Genomic DNA, 9713 nt, shown 5'->3' with positions numbered 1-9713 from the left:
CAGTAGCGAAGGAATCGCTCGATCGGGTTCAGTTAACAGCCATCGATCGATCGCTCGGGTTCAGTAACGCGTAGCCTGCAGGTGCAATTGCTTGGGTTCAGTTAGATTCCAATGCCTTGCTCGGGTTCAGTTAGAGCCCAACGCCTCGCACACACATGCATACGTATGAGAGAAACGCGCATCGCTCGGCCCCCGACCACCCACCGTAACCGGGGACTCCCCGATATTTTCCGCGCCCTCGCTTCTACCATGGTTTTTTCCGTCATGGACGGCCCAAAGAATGTCATGCAGCTGCGTCTCCGGCCCGCCCAGGATGAAAAGCCCATTTTCTGTCATGTTTTTTTCATAGAAATAGGACCCCACCACATCTATGATGATACCGGGTTTTGTCACAATTATCATCATAGAAGTGTCATAAGTATGACCGAAAAAAAATTCGTTCGGCCCAAAATGTCACGGATGTGTCTTTTTTTTGTAGTGCTATTACCTTCTCAAAACAACCACCATACGTACCTATTATGGCATTTCCATAGCCATTCCGAGATATATTGCCATGCAACTTTCCACCGTTCCGTTTATTATGACACGCTTCATCATTGTCATATTGCTTTGCATGATCATGTGGTTGGCATCATATTTGTGGCAAAGCCACCTTTCATAATTTTTATACATGTCACCCTTGAGTCATTGCACATCCCAGTACACTGCCGGAGGCATTCATATAGAGTCATATTTTGTTCTAGATATCGAGTTGTAATTCTTGAGTTGTGAGTAAATAAAAGTGTGATGATCATCATTATTAGAGCATTGCCCCATGTGAGGAAAAATAAATGAGGCCAAAGAAGCCAACAAAAAAAGAGGCCAAAGAAGCCAAAAAAATGAGAGAAAAGACAGAAGGGGCAATGTTACTATCCTTTTTCCACACTTGTGCTTCAAAGTAGCACCATGATCTTCATGATAGAGAGTCTCCTATGTTGTCACTTTCATGTACTAGTGGGAATTTTTCATTATAGAACTTGGCTTGTATATTCCAATATCACCTTTCACTTGAGGGCAAGCGAGGAGTTGCTACGCCCATTTTGCATCATGATTTCCTACTGTTATTTATAGTGTTTTCAATCAATATAACACTTTCTGGAGCAATTCTAATGCCTTTTCTCTCATAATATTCAAGGTTTACACGAAGAGGGAGATTACCAGCAACTGGAATTTTGGACCTGAAAAAGATATGTCAGAGATACCTATTCTGCACAACTACAAATGAGCTGAAATTTTACAAAGATTTATTTCACCGAGGTTCCCACAAGGCACCAGGGCGCGCCTGCCCCCCCCCCCAAGCGCGCCCTGGTGGGTGGAGGGGCCCCTGGGTGGGCCCTTTGGTACTTCTTTGCTCTAGTATTTTTTATTTATTGCAAAATAAATATTTGTACCCCAGGTGCGCCCTGGTGGTGGTGGGGCCCCTGGCCAGCCCCCGGTGCCCATCTTCTGTTATATAAGCCCATTTCCCCTAGAAAAAATAAATGAGAGGACAGTCGGGACGGAGTGCCGCCATCTCGAGGCGGTACTTGGGAAGGAGCACTTTTGCATCCCCGGCGGAGCGATTCCGCCGGGGATACTTCCCTCCGGGAGGGGGAAATCGATGCCGTCATCATCACCAACAACCCTCTCATCATGGGAGGGCTAATCTTCATCAACATATTCAATAGCACCATCTAACCTCAAACCGTAGTTCATCTCTTGTATTCAATCTCTGTATCAAAACCTTAGATTGGTACCTGTCGGTTGCTAGTAGTGTTCATTACATCTTGTAGTTGATGCTAGTTGGTTTATTTGGTGGAAGATCATATGTTTGGATCTATTATGCTATTCAATACCCCTTTGATCTTGAGCATGAATATGTTTTGTGAGTACTCACTTTTGTTCGTGAGTACATGGGAGAAGTCTTGTCATAAGTAATCATGTGAATTTGGTATTCGTTCGATATTTTGATGATATGTATGTTTTTGATTCCCTTAGTAGTGTTATGTGAACATCAACTACATAACACTTCACCATCTTTAGGCCTAAGGGAATGCATTATGGAGTAGTAATTAGATGATGGGTTGCTACAGTGACAGAAGCTTAAACCCTAGTTTATGCGCTATTCCATAAGGGGCTAATTTGGATCCATATGTTTAATGCTATGGTTAGATTTATCTTAATTCTTCATCCGTAGTTGTGGATGTTTGCGAGAGAGGTTAATCATAAGTGGGAGGCTTGTTCAAGGAAGAATAACACCCAAGCACCGGTCCACCCACATATCAAATTATCAAAGTAGCGAACCTGAGTCAAACAAACATGATGAAAGTGACTAAATGAAATTCACGTGTATCCTCAAGAATGCTTAGCTTATTACAAGAGACCGTTCCGGCTTGTCCTTTGCTACAAAAAGGATTGGGCTACCTTGCTGCACTTTTGTTACCGTTACTATTATTTGCTTGTTACAATTACATTGCTATCAAACTATCTGTTACCGATAATTTTAGTACTTGCGGACAATACCTTGCTAAAAGCCGCTTGTTATTTCCTTCAGCTGCTCGTTGGGTTCGACACACTTACTTATGGAAAGGACCACGATAGATCCCCTATACTTGTGGATCATCAAGGCTCCCTCCATGGACTACATACGGAGCAAAATGAGTGAATTTACACTCTAAAATGTATCTATATACATCCATATGTGATCCATAGTGGAATCTCTACAAAGACTTATATTTAGGAACGAAGGGAGTATAATAGTAGTATAGTATGTTCCTTGTAGTGAAGAGGAGCAGCGACATTTGCAGTGTACAGCTCTATTCGGTCGCTTGTAATGGACGCTTTCAACTCTTCGTGTTGGTCTGCCATAATATCCAGGAAATGGTGGGCGTTGTGTCTCCTGTGAGAGTTAGATTGTCGGCGTGGAGCCGAAGATCTATGGGACGACTCTTACCCTTTATGGTTCGGCAAGTGGGGTGCACTCGGCGCAAAGAGCAAGAATAACGAGGGACGCAATGGTTCTTACCCAGGTTTGGGCCACTAAGAAGAGTAAAACCCTACTCCTGCTTTTGGTGTATTGACTGGGTATGTGCACGAGTACACAGAGCGCTCTCTCCTGGCAAGGTGCAGAGAGAGGCAGCTACACAGGTACGTATGTGTGGGGTTGCTAAGGGTTCGAACCCTTGTAAAGGTTGCCCTGGCCCTCCTTTTATAGATCAAGAGGTTAACACAGTGGCAAAAGGGTCATTACATGATGATTAGATAGAAACAGAACTATCATACCTAACTCTGCTAGTTAGGACAGAATGCGTTAAATGCATCACTAGGTGTCGCGAGGAGGATGGATCCCCGCAAGGCTGCTGCATCGCTTGCCCAACCGCCTCTCTATTATGTTGACACACCATTAGGACGAGTGTTGATAAAGGTAAATCCTCTTCCATCGAGCTACCATGTGCCTGACAAGCCTCACCAAACCCCCTCCGGGCTCAACACCTCACCGATGGGTGACTACCTGCTCGGTGAGGTGGAGCACTAATGGTAGGCGAAGCCTTGCCGGGTCCTGCGCCTGCTGGGCCTTCGTCTTGTCGGTCCTGCCTTGCCGACAAGGGCCGGCTTCTTGTACTTCATCTTTGTAGTTTGTCTTGGTCTTCTTGATGCGCTCTTTGATCTCTCGAAGAGCTGCTTCTTGAGCTTGAGAATTCTTTGTTTGAAAGTTTATCCTTGTTGGGGAAGCTGTTACTTGTCTGTGCATAAGTGAGGGTATTACAACCCTTGTTTAATACACTAACAGGATCCCCCAAGGCTCGGCCACACATGCTGTCGGGCATCGCTGGGTGAGGCCCAAACAATGCGCACACGAGATGATGCTGACTTGGTTGTAATGATGCTATCGTTTTGAGATCTTCTTTGCTTCTTCATTAATCTAAACTTGGGCCAGCTCCCAGTTTTCTTCCGGTCTTCTCATTGCTAGACGGTATCTCTGTGTCTACACCAGAAACCAGGGGTGCCTACGATCATGGGTTGCCGCTAGGTTTAACTTGGGCAAGCCCATGATCATGTGTGGCTTGGGCTAACTGCCATTTCTTGTCATCACTCCTTCCTTTAACTGTGACCCCTCCCCCATGATGCGGATTGGGCGCGAGACGTGGGATTGGTGTAGAAGGGCAGTCATGGAAATAACGCCTCAATCGATGGAGCCAGCACACCGGATTGGCGAGGCGGGGCGGCCGATTGAGTAACGCCCTTGCCAGGGGCGCAGGGCGCGGGATTGGCAAAGTGTGGCGGTTGCCCTAAGGTAGTGGAGAGCCAACCCTGCGCCTTCCCCTATAAAAGGAGGGGGCATGGGAGGAAATGCTCATCCACTTCCTTCTCCTCCATTTCTCCTTGCATCTTCTCTCATCATGGCGAGAGGAAGGAGTCATGCTCGTTCTTCCACCATGGCGGCGAGAGCTTCTCCTTGGAGCCATGCTTCTGCTTCAGCCGCGGTAGCAGAGTCTGGCTCTAGCTCGCGCAGCAGGGCCGCAAGACAAGGCTGCAGCCGACACGGCACCTATCGTCAAGCAGGTCGGACCAGGCACTGGTGGTTCCGCCTCCAGTGGCCCCTCACCCGGCGGAAGGCCACACGGGGGATACCACGCTCGAGTTCCTCGTAGAGCTATGTGATCTGCCAAGGAGCAGGCTGGGCTTCCTCATCCCTTTGCCAGGGTGATGGAGGTGGACCGGCCGCCCAGGCTGTGGTTGCGTGTGAATGGTTGCATCAATGCCGCCGTTTGGGTGAGCGTGGAGTTCCCCGCCAACCTTCATCATGTACCTCACCCGAGGGTGGAAATCCTTCACTCGTGCTAGCTACTTGGCGGAGGGGCACTTCCTCCACTTCAAGAAGGGGGAGGGTGATGCGCTCTCCATGATCTTTGGGCCTTCAAGCGCTCGTCTAGGGTGCACGGGGAAAGCTAGAGTGATGGCAAAAGCTCCTCCTCGAGCGACAGTGACAAGGAGGACGCAGATGGTGAAGACGACGACGGCGAGTCTCCGGCCGTCAAATCCAAAGACGACGACTCGGACTCCAGCTCAACGCCAGAAGCACCTTCATCACTAGCTGATGTCAGTGTGGAGCCTGTGGTCTATGGGGCAGGGCTGCCCCTTTGCTGGTTCGGCTGGTGGCCAATTGGCGCGAAGAGCAAACACAACAAGAGACACCACGAGTTTTACCCATGTTCGGGCCACTGAGAAGTGTAAAACCCTACTCCTCCTTTATTTATTGGGTGAATGTGGAAGAATATACACAGAGCGCTCTCCCCCGGCAAGTCGCTAGGAGGGAGCAGCTGCACGGATATCTATGTGTGTGTGTGTTGCAAGGTTTCGAACCCCCGTAAAGGCCGCCTTGGCCCTCCTTTTATAGCTCAAGGGGTAACCAGAGTGGCAAAACGGTCATTATAGGGTGATTAGACTAATGCAGATCTATCATCATTAACTCTGCTAGTTAGGACAAAAGTGCATTAAATGCACTGCTAGGTGTTGCGTGGAGGGTGAACCACGGCAAGGGTGATGCACCGCTTATCCACCTACCTCTTATTAGCTTGGCACGCCATCACGACGGGTGTCAATAAAGGTAATCCTCCTCTCCAACAAGCTAACACACATTGGTTGCCTACACCTTATCGCATACGGGCTCGACACCTCACTGACCAGCAAACAGCTAGCCAGGGAGGTGGAGCGCTGGTGATTGGCGGCAAGTCCGAGCTTGGTGAGCTTGCCGGGTCTTGTCTTGCCGGCCCGTTCTTGCCGGGATTTGTCTCTTTGGTTGTGAATCTGATGGCTTGCTCCAAGTCGTGGTCTTGTGAATGCGCTCCTTGGTCTCACGAAGAGTGGCTTCTCTGGTCTGGTTGCTGATCCCCTCTCAAGGTATTTTGCCAGGGATGCTACCACCGCCCGCGCATAAGTCGGGAGTACTAGGGACCCCATTCTTGGTGCACTGACAGGAGCCCCCGGGCCTGGTCTATACACGCATCCGAAGCATCGTTGGGCTAGGCCCAAAAACATGCACGGATACACGTGCAGAGGATAACTGACGTAATCTTTTGCTATGGTATGTAATCATGACGGTTCCTGCTAACACACGTCCAATCCGCGCATCAGTCGCAATGTGTGGAACGCGGGAGCCGCTGCAGTTACCCATCGTGGCGTGCCTGCGAGGGTGTGGCTGGGGGGCGGCGAAGAGCCAGCCCCCCTCACGTATTCCCATAAAAAGGTAACTACGAAGGTGGCGCTGCTCATTCACTTTCGCCATCTCCGCTTCATCTTCCTCCTCTCGCCAAAAACAAACTGCATCTACCGCCGCCGCCACCGTCGATCTGTCACGACCCAAAAGCTTCTTCCTCTTCAAGCCCTTGATGGCGCCCAAGGAAGCCACCGTGAAGGGGAAGAAGGTGGCGAAACCACTCGACCCCAAGGCGGAGCAAAATAAGAGGGAGCTGGAGGAGTTGGAGAGGCGATGACAAGAAAATGTTGTCTTCTCGCCTCCGACCTTGTCCGCCAATACCTTGATTGTAACGTATGCATATATGTGGGGGAAAAAGATAGACAGCCATGGGGCCCCCACTATTCTTCATTATGGCCCCAAGGTTCCGGACAACTCGTACCCCTTCTTTTGCGCATATTTCTATTGCGGATTGTCGCCTCCATACTCAGACTTCTTCTGCGAGTTGATGTCTACTTATGGGTTCCAGCTGCTCGATTTCACCACAATGCCATGACATGTATGGCAGTCTTCGCACATTTCTATGAGAATTTCCTCGGAGTCATGCCTAATGTGGACCTATTTCGGCATTTCTTCATCCCTCGGGTTGAAAACAAGGCGTTATCTACAAGCATGACATGGTTCCCAAGGGGAAGGATGGATTAGAGGGACTACATCCCCGGGCAGCTCCACAGCAAGTGGGAGGAGTGGAGGGGGACCTGGTGCTGGATCTAGGAAGAGAACATCCCGGCATTCTGCTTGCCGCGGACAGAGAGAATTGAATGTGATGAGGATTGGAAGAAGCACGGCGCTAGCGAGAAGAAGCTCTGCCCGATTCTGAACAGGATCGCACACCTGTGAGATGCCGGCCTGAACATAGAGATGGTTGGGGCTGACTTTTTGTGGCGCCGCATTGCTCCACTATAGCAAAGGGACAAGCCAGCTTGGGAGTACCAGAATGCCGGGGACAAGATGCGGCTGTACCCAGGACGCGGCTGCAACTTGAAGGTGCTGGGCCACTCCTGGCTCTACCAGCAGTTGTTCCACAAGCTAGGCACCTTTCACTTACAAGACACCATCGTGCCACTGCACATTAACTCAGAGAGGAGCACCATGTTGGCGTGGATGTCGGATTGCTTCGCTATAGGGGTCAAGGAAAGCCGGGAGCTGCCCAGGCTCGTAGATGAGGTGAAATGGGCCTCCGAGCTGAAGGAGGAGGCTGAATGGGAAGAGACCGACCTCGTTAAGGCCACCACGGCATAGGAGCAGGCGTACATAGCCAGCAGGGTTACCGAGGCCCAGAGGCAGGCGGCTGCCAGGGCCACAAGGGCCGAAGGTGACGATGAAGAAGAGGGTGAAGATGAAGAAGATGATGGTGAAGATGAGGAAGAGCCCGCAGAAGAGGGACAGGAAGGGCTTGCTAGGGATGAGACTGCCGGGACGGAGACAGCGAAAATCCCAGAGAAGTGGAATTCTAGTTCTCACACCCGAGGCGTCACCTTCGTCGTAGGAGCAGCCAAGAGCGTGTGGGTACTCCCCCACCCCGATCCGCTGCCGCGGCAAGGAAGTCCACCACCAAGACGGGGAAGTAGGAGTTGATACTTCGCAGCCTGCACGGCAGGTCAAAGTCAAGCCTCCATCCTCTCGGGAAGAACCTTCCGGGGAGGATGAGGTCTCGCTCCCGCCAAGCTTGCCCTCGCTAGCTATCAAGAGAGCCAGGGAGTCTCCACCGCCATCCCAGTACGAAATGAGTGTTCTCCTCGAATATGATGAAGAGTAAGTGATTCCCTATTTCTTTTCGTCATGCCTCAAATCATTCCATTTATCAATTCTGATCTAGCTTTTCGTTGTTCCAGGGATGAATAGCCACCCGTCAATGGATGAAGCGGGCCAAGTTGCTTGCAGGCCATGGTTCACCGTCAACGATCGGGTAGGAGATGCCGGGGGCTAACACCCCTATCGCCAACCCCCAAGCCAGCCCTCGCTTATGGATGTGCCGCCATTCCAGATGGCTGCCGCTGATGTCGGGGTTCATTCTTCTAGTGACAGCACGGATATGGGAGGGGAACACCAAGGCGAGGAGCACCAAGAAGCAGGTCCTACCAAGGGACCCTGTCAACCATCATTCCCGGGGGATCTTCTCTGGCAAGGGCCTCCACTGATGACTATGTCCACATCGGCATCTCCCTGGCGAGGGAGGACATCGAGGGCCACATGACGGCAATGCAAGTTGCCGAGGGAGGGGACGACCCTTCCCAACAAGTACAGTCGGGTAATCCTCTTGTTGCAGAGCTATTTTCGCAAGAAATTTCTTTGGTTTCCATTTGTGGTTTGAACCTCATTCTTTCTTTTTGTCTTGGTTTTCAGCCCCAACTTCTCCCATGGGAGGTGACGAGGTCGTGGATATCGCCAAAGCCATTGCTGAAGAGGCCACTAATATTGCCGCCATAGAAAACCTTGAGCGAACTAACGGGAACATCCAAGAGGCGCATGCGGCGATGGAGGGGGCCTTCGGCAACTGGCCCGAGCTCGCCAAGATGGATGTAGATGTGGCACACACACCATTGGTCCATCGCCAGTGCTTGTTGAGCAACCGGTGTTAGTGGCCCCGCCAATCCTGCCAACCAGCACAGAAATGGTGACCTTCCAAGCCAGTTTCGGAGCCCCCAGCACATCTGGCACTGCAGAACTTAACTTTGAGGAAGAAGTTGCTCGAATCCTGCTCCCCTTGGCCCAGAGTTCTACGAACACTGAAGGCATCGCCAACGAGCAGGAGGACTACGTGTTCCTACAGGCCATGGCTGCCGGGTTCAAGGATGCCCATGACAAGTACGGCAAGAGGTGGAAGCAGATCGAGGAGGAGCGCAAATCCTTGTGTCACGCCCTGATTTCCATGCCACAAAATTGTAACACCCTAGATTTTGGCCCTTTCTTTTTCATTTGAATTTTTTTGAGATTTTATCTAAAATTAATTTTCTGTGGCTCTGTGGTCTGGAAACCTGGGAACATCATCTCTTCTCAGTGTCACTAGTGGCTTGCCATCCTCAAACACATCCCAAGATCATTCCATTTCCTATCTTGGACAAATCCTAATATTCTTTTTCTTGGGAATATTCCTTTTTCTATTAAAGGAATAACCATGTTTGCCTTAGGTTGTGAAGCAACCTATATTTCTGTCTTCCACAAAATTCCCAAATCATTCTCATAAATTGCTTGGATCATATATGCCCCAAATATGTCCAAACTTTCCTTGCCTAGCCCAAAAATAATTCAATAATATTCATTCTTCATTTCTGTCCAGAGTGGCCTTCTATGAAGGAAGTGCCACCTATCTTTTCTTGATTGCTCCCAAACTTTTTGTGCATGCTATCACATCCAAATCATTGCTTCATGCCAAAATTCAGCTCCATTTTCCTAGCCAATCTTCCTCAGCAATTTTCCAAAGTTTTTGTCAGATGGA

This window comes from Triticum aestivum, chromosome 2D (genome assembly GCF_018294505.1).
Source record: "Triticum aestivum cultivar Chinese Spring chromosome 2D, IWGSC CS RefSeq v2.1, whole genome shotgun sequence".
NCBI classification, from domain to species: domain Eukaryota; kingdom Viridiplantae; phylum Streptophyta; class Magnoliopsida; order Poales; family Poaceae; genus Triticum; species Triticum aestivum.
The sequence above is the reverse complement of the archived record's forward strand: the minus strand, read 5'-3'. Positions refer to the sequence as shown.